This window comes from Haliotis asinina, chromosome 2, assembly GCF_037392515.1.
Source record: "Haliotis asinina isolate JCU_RB_2024 chromosome 2, JCU_Hal_asi_v2, whole genome shotgun sequence".
Classification (NCBI taxonomy): domain Eukaryota; kingdom Metazoa; phylum Mollusca; class Gastropoda; order Lepetellida; family Haliotidae; genus Haliotis; species Haliotis asinina.
The window spans coordinates 56,891,489-56,901,145 of NC_090281.1; the positions used below are offsets into that span (position 1 = coordinate 56,891,489).

Here is a 9,657-nt window from a genome sequence, read left to right on the forward strand (position 1 = left end):
TGTATGTGTAGAAAGAGTAGTGTGTGGTGTCGCGTTGTCATCGTAGTTCTGTCTGTAATGAATGATATATAGCTACAATTTGAAAATGGAAGTCAGAAGATTAGGATATGAGTAGAAAATGCATAAAGTATAGCAAAGTAAAGCCGATGTAGAGCATGGAGCAGATAATTGTACTTAAAGTGCATTATAGTGCATTGGCTTATCAGATGGCCCTGTGGCGCAACGGTAGCGCGTCTGACTCCAGATCAGAAGGTTGCGTGTTCAAATCACGTCGGGGTCACGTTCAAGTTTTGCTATTTTGAGCAGTAAATGAAAATTGTATTTAAGAAGAGGCGTGTGTTTACAGGTTGTCATCGTATTTCTCTCTGTATTTAATGATATCTTATTACAATGGGAAAGTCGATGTAAGAATAGGAAGACATGAGAGAAAAGCAGAAAAATGTTGTGTTATAAATGAAGCTGATGTAGAGCATGGAGACGATGTTTGTACATAAAGTACATTACTGTGCAGTACTTCAAGAGACGGCCCTGTGGCGCAACGGTAGTGCGTCTGACTCCAGATCAGAAGGTTGCGTGTTCAAATCACGTCGGGGTCACATGAAAGTTTTGCTGTTTTGCTTAAATTATGAAAAACATGTATGTGTAGAAAGAGTAGTGTGTGGTGTCGCGTTGTCATCGTAGTTCTGTCTGTAATGAATGATATATAGCTACAATTTGAAAATGGAAGTCAGAAGATTAGGATATGAGTAGAAAATGCATAAAGTATAGCAAAGTAAAACCGATGTAGAGCATGGAGCAGGTATTTGTACTTAAAGTGCATTTTAGGGCATTGGCTTATCAGATGGCCCTGTGGCGCAACGGTAGTGCGTCTGACTCCTGATCAGAAGGTTGCGTGTTCAAATCACATCGGGGTCACATCAAAGTTTTGCTGTTTTGCTTAAATTATGAAAAACATGTATGTGTAGAAAGAGTAGTGTGTGGTGTCGCGTTGTCATCGTAGTTCTGTCTGTAATGAATGATATATAGCTACAATTTGAAAATGGAAGTCAGAAGATTAGGATATGAGTAGAAAATGGATAAAGTATAGCAAAGAAAAACCGATGTAGTGCATGGAGCAGGTATTTGTACTTAAAGTGCATTTTAGGGCATTGGCTTATCAGATGGCCTTGTGGCGCAACAGTAGCGCGTCTGACTCCAGATCAGAAGGTTGCGTGTTCAAATCACTTCGGGGTCACGTTCAAGTTTTGCTATTTTGAGCAGTAAATGAAAATTGTATTTAAGAAGAGGCGTGTGTTTACAGGTTGTCATCGTATTTCTCTCTGTATTTAATGATATCTTATTACAATTGGAAAGTCGATGTAAGAATAGGAAGACATGAGAGAAAAGCAGAAAAATGTTGTGTTATAAATGAAGCTGATGTAGAGCATGGAGACGATGTTTGTACATAAAGTACATTACTGTGCAGTACTTCAAGAGACGGCCCTGTGGCGCAACGGTAGTGCGTCTGACTCCAGATCAGAAGGTTGCGTGTTCAAATCACGTCGGGGTCACATGAAAGTTTTGCTGTTTTGCTTAAATTATGAAAAACATGTATGTGTAGAAAGAGTAGTGTGTGGTGTTGCGTTGTCATCGTAGTTCTGTCTGTAATGAATGATATATAGCTACAATTTGAAAATGGAAGTCAGAAGATTAGGATATGAGTAGAAAATGCATAAAGTATAACAAAGTAAAGCCGATGTAGAGCATGGAGCAGGTATTTGTACTTAAAGTGCATTTTAGGGCATTGGCTTATCAGATGGCCCTGTGGCGCAACGGTAGTGCGTCTGACTCCAGATCAGAAGGTTGCGTGTTCAAATCACATCGGGGTCACATCAAAGTTTTGCTGTTTTGCTTAAATTATGAAAAACATGTATGTGTAGAAAGAGTAGTGTGTGGTGTCGCGTTGTCATCGTAGTTCTGTCTGTAATGAATGATATATAGCTACAATTTGAAAATGGAAGTCAGAAGATTAGGATATGAGTAGAAAATGGATAAAGTATAGCAAAGAAAAACCGATGTAGTGCATGGAGCAGGTATTTGTACTTAAAGTGCATTTTAGGGCATTGGCTTATCAGATGGCCTTGTGGCGCAACAGTAGCGCGTCTGACTCCAGATCAGAAGGTTGCGTGTTCAAATCACGTCGGGGTCACGTTCAAGTTTTGCTATTTTGAGCAGTAAATGAAAATTGTATTTAAGAAGAGGCGTGTGTTTACAGGTTGTCATCGTATTTCTCTCTGTATTTAATGATATCTTATTACAATGGGAAAGTCGATGTAAGAATAGGAAGACATGAGAGAAAAGCAGAAAAATGTTGTGTTATAAATGCAGCTGATGTAGAGCATGGAGACGATGTTTGTACATAAAGTACATTACTGTGCAGTACTTCAAGAGACGGCCCTGTGGCGCAACGGTAGTGCGTCTGACTCCAGATCAGAAGGTTGCGTGTTCAAATCACGTCGGGGTCACATCAAAGTTTTGCTGTTTTGCTTAAATTATGAAAAACATGTATGTGTAGAAAGAGTAGTGTGTGGTGTCGCGTTGTCATCGTAGTTCTGTCTGTAATGAATGATATATAGCTACAATTTGAAAATGGAAGTCAGAAGATTAGGATATGAGTAGAAAATGGATAAAGTATAGCAAAGAAAAACCGATGTAGTGCATGGAGCAGGTATTTGTACTTAAAGTGCATTTTAGGGCATTGGCTTATCAGATGGCCTTGTGGCGCAACAGTAGCGCGTCTGACTCCAGATCAGAAGGTTGCGTGTTCAAATCACGTCGGGGTCACGTTCAAGTTTTGCTATTTTGAGCAGTAAATGAAAATTGTATTTAAGAAGAGGCGTGTGTTTACAGGTTGTCATCGTATTTCTCTCTGTATTTAATGATATCTTATTACAATTGGAAAGTCGATGTAAGAATAGGAAGACATGAGAGAAAAGCAGAAAAATGTTGTGTTATAAATGAAGCTGATGTAGAGCATGGAGACGATGTTTGTACATAAAGTACATTACTGTGCAGTACTTCAAGAGACGGCCCTGTGGCGCAACGGTAGTGCGTCTGACTCCAGATCAGAAGGTTGCGTGTTCAAATCACGTCGGGGTCACATGAAAGTTTTGCTGTTTTGCTTAAATTATGAAAAACATGTATGTGTAGAAAGAGTAGTGTGTGGTGTTGCGTTGTCATCGTAGTTCTGTCTGTAATGAATGATATATAGCTACAATTTGAAAATGGAAGTCAGAAGATTAGGATATGAGTAGAAAATGCATAAAGTATAACAAAGTAAAGCCGATGTAGAGCATGGAGCAGGTATTTGTACTTAAAGTGCATTTTAGGGCATTGGCTTATCAGATGGCCCTGTGGCGCAACGGTAGTGCGTCTGACTCCAGATCAGAAGGTTGCGTGTTCAAATCACATCGGGGTCACATCAAAGTTTTGCTGTTTTGCTTAAATTATGAAAAACATGTATGTGTAGAAAGAGTAGTGTGTGGTGTCGCGTTGTCATCGTAGTTCTGTCTGTAATGAATGATATATAGCTACAATTTGAAAATGGAAGTCAGAAGATTAGGATATGAGTAGAAAATGGATAAAGTATAGCAAAGAAAAACCGATGGAGTGCATGGAGCAGGTATTTGTACTTAAAGTGCATTTTAGGGCATTGGCTTATCAGATGGCGTTGTGGCGCAACAGTAGCGCGTCTGACTCCAGATCAGAAGGTTGCGTGTTCAAATCACGTCGGGGTCACGTTCAAGTTTTGCTATTTTGAGCAGTAAATGAAAATTGTATTTAAGAAGAGGCGTGTGTTTACAGGTTGTCATCGTATTTCTCTCTGTATTTAATGATATCTTATTACAATTGGAAAGTCGATGTAAGAATAGGAAGACATGAGAGAAAAGCAGAAAAATGTTGTGTTATAAATGAAGCTGATGTAGAGCATGGAGACGATGTTTGTACATAAAGTACATTACTGTGCAGTACTTCAAGAGACGGCCCTGTGGCGCAACGGTAGTGCGTCTGACTCCAGATCAGAAGGTTGCGTGTTCATCGTAGTTCTGTCTGTAATGAATGATATATAGCTACAATTTGAAAATGGAAGTCAGAAGATTAGGATATGAGTAGAAAATGCATAAAGTATAACAAAGTAAAGCCGATGTAGAGCATGGAGCAGGTATTTGTACTTAAAGTGCATTTTAGGGCATTGGCTTATCAGATGGCCCTGTGGCGCAACGGTAGTGCGTCTGACTCCAGATCAGAAGGTTGCGTGTTCAAATCACATCGGGGTCACATCAAAGTTTTGCTGTTTTGCTTAAATTATGAAAAACATGTATGTGTAGAAAGAGTAGTGTGTGGTGTCGCGTTGTCATCGTAGTTCTGTCTGTAATGAATGATATATAGCTACAATTTGAAAATGGAAGTCAGAAGATTAGGATATGAGTAGAAAATGGATAAAGTATAGCAAAGAAAAACCGATGTAGTGCATGGAGCAGGTATTTGTACTTAAAGTGCATTTTAGGGCATTGGCTTATCAGATGGCCTTGTGGCGCAACAGTAGCGCGTCTGACTCCAGATCAGAAGGTTGCGTGTTCAAATCACGTCGGGGTCACGTTCAAGTTTTGCTATTTTGAGCAGTAAATGAAAATTGTATTTAAGAAGAGGTGTGTGTTTACAGGTTGTCATCGTATTTCTCTCTGTATTTAATGATATCTTATTACAATTGGAAAGTCGATGTAAGAATAGGAAGACATGAGAGAAAAGCAGAAAAATGTTGTGTTATAAATGAAGCTGATGTAGAGCATGGAGACGATGTTTGTACATAAAGTACATTACTGTGCAGTACTTCAAGAGACGGCCCTGTGGCGCAACGGTAGTGCGTCTGACTCCAGATCAGAAGGTTGCGTGTTCAAATCACGTCGGGGTCACATGAAAGTTTTGCTGTTTTGCTTAAATTATGAAAAACATGTATGTGTAGAAAGAGTAGTGTGTGGTGTCGCGTTGTCATCGTAGTTCTGTCTGTAATGAATGATATATAGCTACAATTTGAAAATGGAAGTCAGAAGATTAGGATATGAGTAGAAAATGCATAAAGTATAGCAAAGTAAAACCGATGTAGAGCATGGAGCAGGTATTTGTACTTAAAGTGCATTTTAGGGCATTGGCTTATCAGATGGCCCTGTGGCGCAACGGTAGTGCGTCTGACTCCAGATCAGAAGGTTGCGTGTTAAAATCACATCGGGGTCACATCAAAGTTTTGCTGTTTTGCTTAAATTATGAAAAACATGTATGTGTAGAAAGAGTAGTGTGTGGTGTCGCGTTGTCATCGTAGTTCTGTCTGTAATGAATGATATATAGCTACAATTTGAAAATGGAAGTCAGAAGATTAGGATATGAGTAGAAAATGGATAAAGTATAGCAAAGAAAAACCGATGTAGTGCATGGAGCAGGTATTTGTACTTAAAGTGCATTTTAGGGCATTGGCTTATCAGATGGCCTTGTGGCGCAACAGTAGCGCGTCTGACTCCAGATCAGAAGGTTGCGTGTTCAAATCACGTCGGGGTCACGTTCAAGTTTTGCTATTTTGAGCAGTAAATGAAAATTGTATTTAAGAAGAGGCGTGTGTTTACAGGTTGTCATCGTATTTCTCTCTGTATTTAATGATATCTTATTACAATTGGAAAGTCGATGTAAGAATAGGAAGACATGAGAGAAAAGCAGAAAAATGTTGTGTTATAAATGAAGCTGATGTAGAGCATGGAGACGATGTTTGTACATAAAGTACATTACTGTGCAGTACTTCAAGAGACGGCCCTGTGGCGCAACGGTAGTGCGTCTGACTCCAGATCAGAAGGTTGCGTGTTCAAATCACGTCGGGGTCACATGAAAGTTTTGCTGTTTTGCTTAAATTATGAAAAACATGTATGTGTAGAAAGAGTAGTGTGTGGTGTCGCGTTGTCATCGTAGTTCTGTCTGTAATGAATGATATATAGCTACAATTTGAAAATGGAAGTCAGAAGATTAGGATATGAGTAGAAAATGCATAAAGTATAGCAAAGTAAAGCCGATGTAGAGGATGGAGCAGATAATTGTACTTAAAGTGCATTATAGTGCATTGGCTTATCAGATGGCCCTGTGGCGCAACGGTAGTGCGTCTGACTCCAGATCAGAAGGTTGCGTGTTCAAATCACGTCGGGGTCACATCAAAGTTTTGCTGTTTTGCTTAAATTATGAAAAACATGTATGTGTAGAAAGAGTAGTGTGTGGTGTCGCGTTGTCATCGTAGTTCTGTCTGTAATGAATGATATATATATATACAATTTGAAAATGGAAGTCAGAAGATTAGGATATGAGTAGAAAATGCATAAAGTATAGCAAAGTAAAGCCGATGTAGAGCATGGAGCAGATAAATGTACTTAAAGTGCATTATAGTGCATTGGCTTATAAGATGGCCCTGTGGCGCAACGGTAGCGCGTCTGACTCCAGATCAGAAGGTTGCGTGTTCAAATCACGTCGGGGTCACATGAAAGTTTTGCTGTTTTGCTTAAATTATGAAAAACATATATGTGTAGAAAGAGTAGTGTGTGGTGTCGCGTTGTCATCGTAGTTCTGTCTGTAATGAATGATATATAGCTACAATTTGAAAATGGAAGTCAGAAGATTAGGATATGAGTAGAAAATGCATAAAGTATAGCAAAGTAAAGCCGATGTAGAGGATGGAGCAGATAATTGTACTTAAAGTGCATTATAGTGCATTGGCTTATCAGATGGCCCTGTGGCGCAACGGTAGTGCGTCTGACTCCAGATCAGAAGGTTGCGTGTTCAAATCACGTCGGGGTCACATCAAAGTTTTGCTGTTTTGCTTAAATTATGAAAAACATGTATGTGTAGAAAGAGTAGTGTGTGGTGTCGCGTTGTCATCGTAGTTCTGTCTGTAATGAATGATATATATATATACAATTTGAAAATGGAAGTCAGAAGATTAGGATATGAGTAGAAAATGCATAAAGTATAGCAAAGTAAAGCCGATGTAGAGCATGGAGCAGATAAATGTACTTAAAGTGCATTATAGTGCATTGGCTTATAAGATGGCCCTGTGGCGCAACGGTAGCGCGTCTGACTCCAGATCAGAAGGTTGCGTGTTCAAATCACGTCGGGGTCACATGAAAGTTTTGCTGTTTTGCTTAAATTATGAAAAACATATATGTGTAGAAAGAGTAGTGTGTGGTGTCGCGTTGTCATCGTAGTTCTGTCTGTAATGAATGATATATAGCTACAATTTGAAAATGGAAGTCAGAAGATTAGGACATGAGAGAAAATGCATAAAGTATAGCAAAGTAAAGCCGATGTAGAGCATGGAGCAGATAATTGTACTTAAAGTGCATTATAGTGCATTGGCTTATCAGATGGCCCTGTGGCGCAACGGTAGCGCGTCTGACTCCAGATCAGAGGGTTGCGTGTTCAAATCACGTTGGGGTCACATCAAAGTTTTGTTGTTTTGCTTAAATTATGAAAAACATGTATGTGTAGAAAGAGTAGTGTGTGGTGTCGCGTTGTCATCGTAGTTCTGTCTGTAATGAATGATATATAGCTACAATTTGAAAATGGAAGTCAGAAGATTAGGATATGAGTAGAAAATGCATAAAGTATAGCAAAGTAAAGCCGATGTAGAGCATGGAGCAGATAATTGTACTTAAAGTGCATTATAGTGCATTGGCTTATCAGATGGCCCTGTGGCGCAACGGTAGCGCGTCTGACTCCAGATCAGAAGGTTGCGTGTTCAAATCACGTCGGGGTCACATCAAAGTTTTGTTGTTTTGCTTAAATTATGAAAAACATGTATGTGTAGAAAGAGTAGTGTGTGGTGTCGCGTTGTCATCGTAGTTCTGTCTGTAATGAATGATATATAGCTACAATTTGAAAATGGAAGTCAGAAGATTAGGATATGAGTAGACAATGCATAAAGTATAGCAAAGTAAAGCCGATGTAGAGCATGGAGCAGATAATTGTACTTAAAGTGCATTATAGTGCATTGGCTTATCAGATGGCCCTGTGGCGCAACGGTAGCGCGTCTGACTCCAGATCAGAAGGTTGCGTGTTCAAATCACGTCGGGGTCACGTTCAAGTTTTGCTATTTTGAGCAGTAAATGAAAATTGTATTTAAGAAGAGGCGTGTGTTTACAGGTTGTCATCGTATTTCTCTCTGTATTTAATGATATCTTATTACAATTGGAAAGTCGATGTAAGAATAGGAAGACATGAGAGAAAAGCAGAAAAATGTTGTGTTATAAATGAAGCTGATGTAGAGCATGGAGACGATGTTTGTACATAAAGTACATTACTGTGCAGTACTTCAAGAGACGGCCCTGTGGCGCAACGGTAGTGCGTCTGACTCCAGATCAGAAGGTTGCGTGTTCAAATCACGTCGGGGTCACATGAAAGTTTTGCTGTTTTGCTTAAATTATGAAAAACATGTATGTGTAGAAAGAGTAGTGTGTGGTGTCGCGTTGTCATCGTAGTTCTGTCTGTAATGAATGATATATAGCTACAATTTGAAAATGGAAGTCAGAAGATTAGGATATGAGTAGAAAATGCATAAAGTATAACAAAGTAAAGCCGATGTAGAGCATGGAGCAGGTATTTGTACTTAAAGTGCATTTTAGGGCATTGGCTTATCAGATGGCCCTGTGGCGCAACGGTAGTGCGTCTGACTCCAGATCAGAAGGTTGCGTGTTCAAATCACATCGGGGTCACATCAAAGTTTTGCTGTTTTGCTTAAATTATGAAAAACATGTATGTGTAGAAAGAGTAGTGTGTGGTGTCGCGTTGTCATCGTAGTTCTGTCTGTAATGAATGATATATAGCTACAATTTGAAAATGGAAGTCAGAAGATTAGGATATGAGTAGAAAATGGATAAAGTATAGCAAAGAAAAACCGATGTAGTGCATGGAACAGGTATTTGTACTTAAAGTGCATTTTAGGGCATTGGCTTATCAGATGGCCTTGTGGCGCAACAGTAGCGCGTCTGACTCCAGATCAGAAGGTTGCATGTTCAAATCACGTCGGGGTCACGTTCAAGTTTTGCTATTTTGAGCAGTAAATGAAAATTGTATTTAAGAAGAGGCGTGTGTTTACAGGTTGTCATCGTATTTCTCTCTGTATTTAATGATATCTTATTACAATGGGAAAGTCGATGTAAGAATAGGAAGACATGAGAGAAAAGCAGAAAAATGTTGTGTTATAAATGAAGCTGATGTAGAGCATGGAGACGATGTTTGTACATAAAGTACATTACTGTGCAGTACTTCAAGAGACGGCCCTGTGGCGCAACGGTAGTGCGTCTGACTCCAGATCAGAAGGTTGCGTGTTCAAATCACGTCGGGGTCACATGAAAGTTTTGCTGTTTTGCTTAAATTATGAAAAACATGTATGTGTAGAAAGAGTAGTGTGTGGTGTCGCGTTGTCATCGTAGTTCTGTCTGTAATGAATGATATATAGCTACAATTTGAAAATGGAAGTCAGAAGATTAGGACATGAGTAGAAAATGCATAAAGTATAGCAAAGTAAAGCCGATGTAGAGGATGGAGCAGATAATTGTACTTAAAGTGCATTATAGTGCATTGGCTTATCAG

The 9,657-nt window shown here is 39.3% G+C and overlaps 1 non-coding gene across 1 annotated transcript; it reads left to right on the forward strand.

Annotated features, from left to right (window-relative positions):
• The first annotated feature begins 843 nt into the window (after positions 1-843).
• Positions 844-915, forward strand: Trnar-ccu (transfer RNA arginine (anticodon CCU)). The gene has a single exon. It is a non-coding gene; the product is annotated as a tRNA-Arg (tRNA).
• Positions 916-9,657: the final 8,742 nt, after the last annotated feature.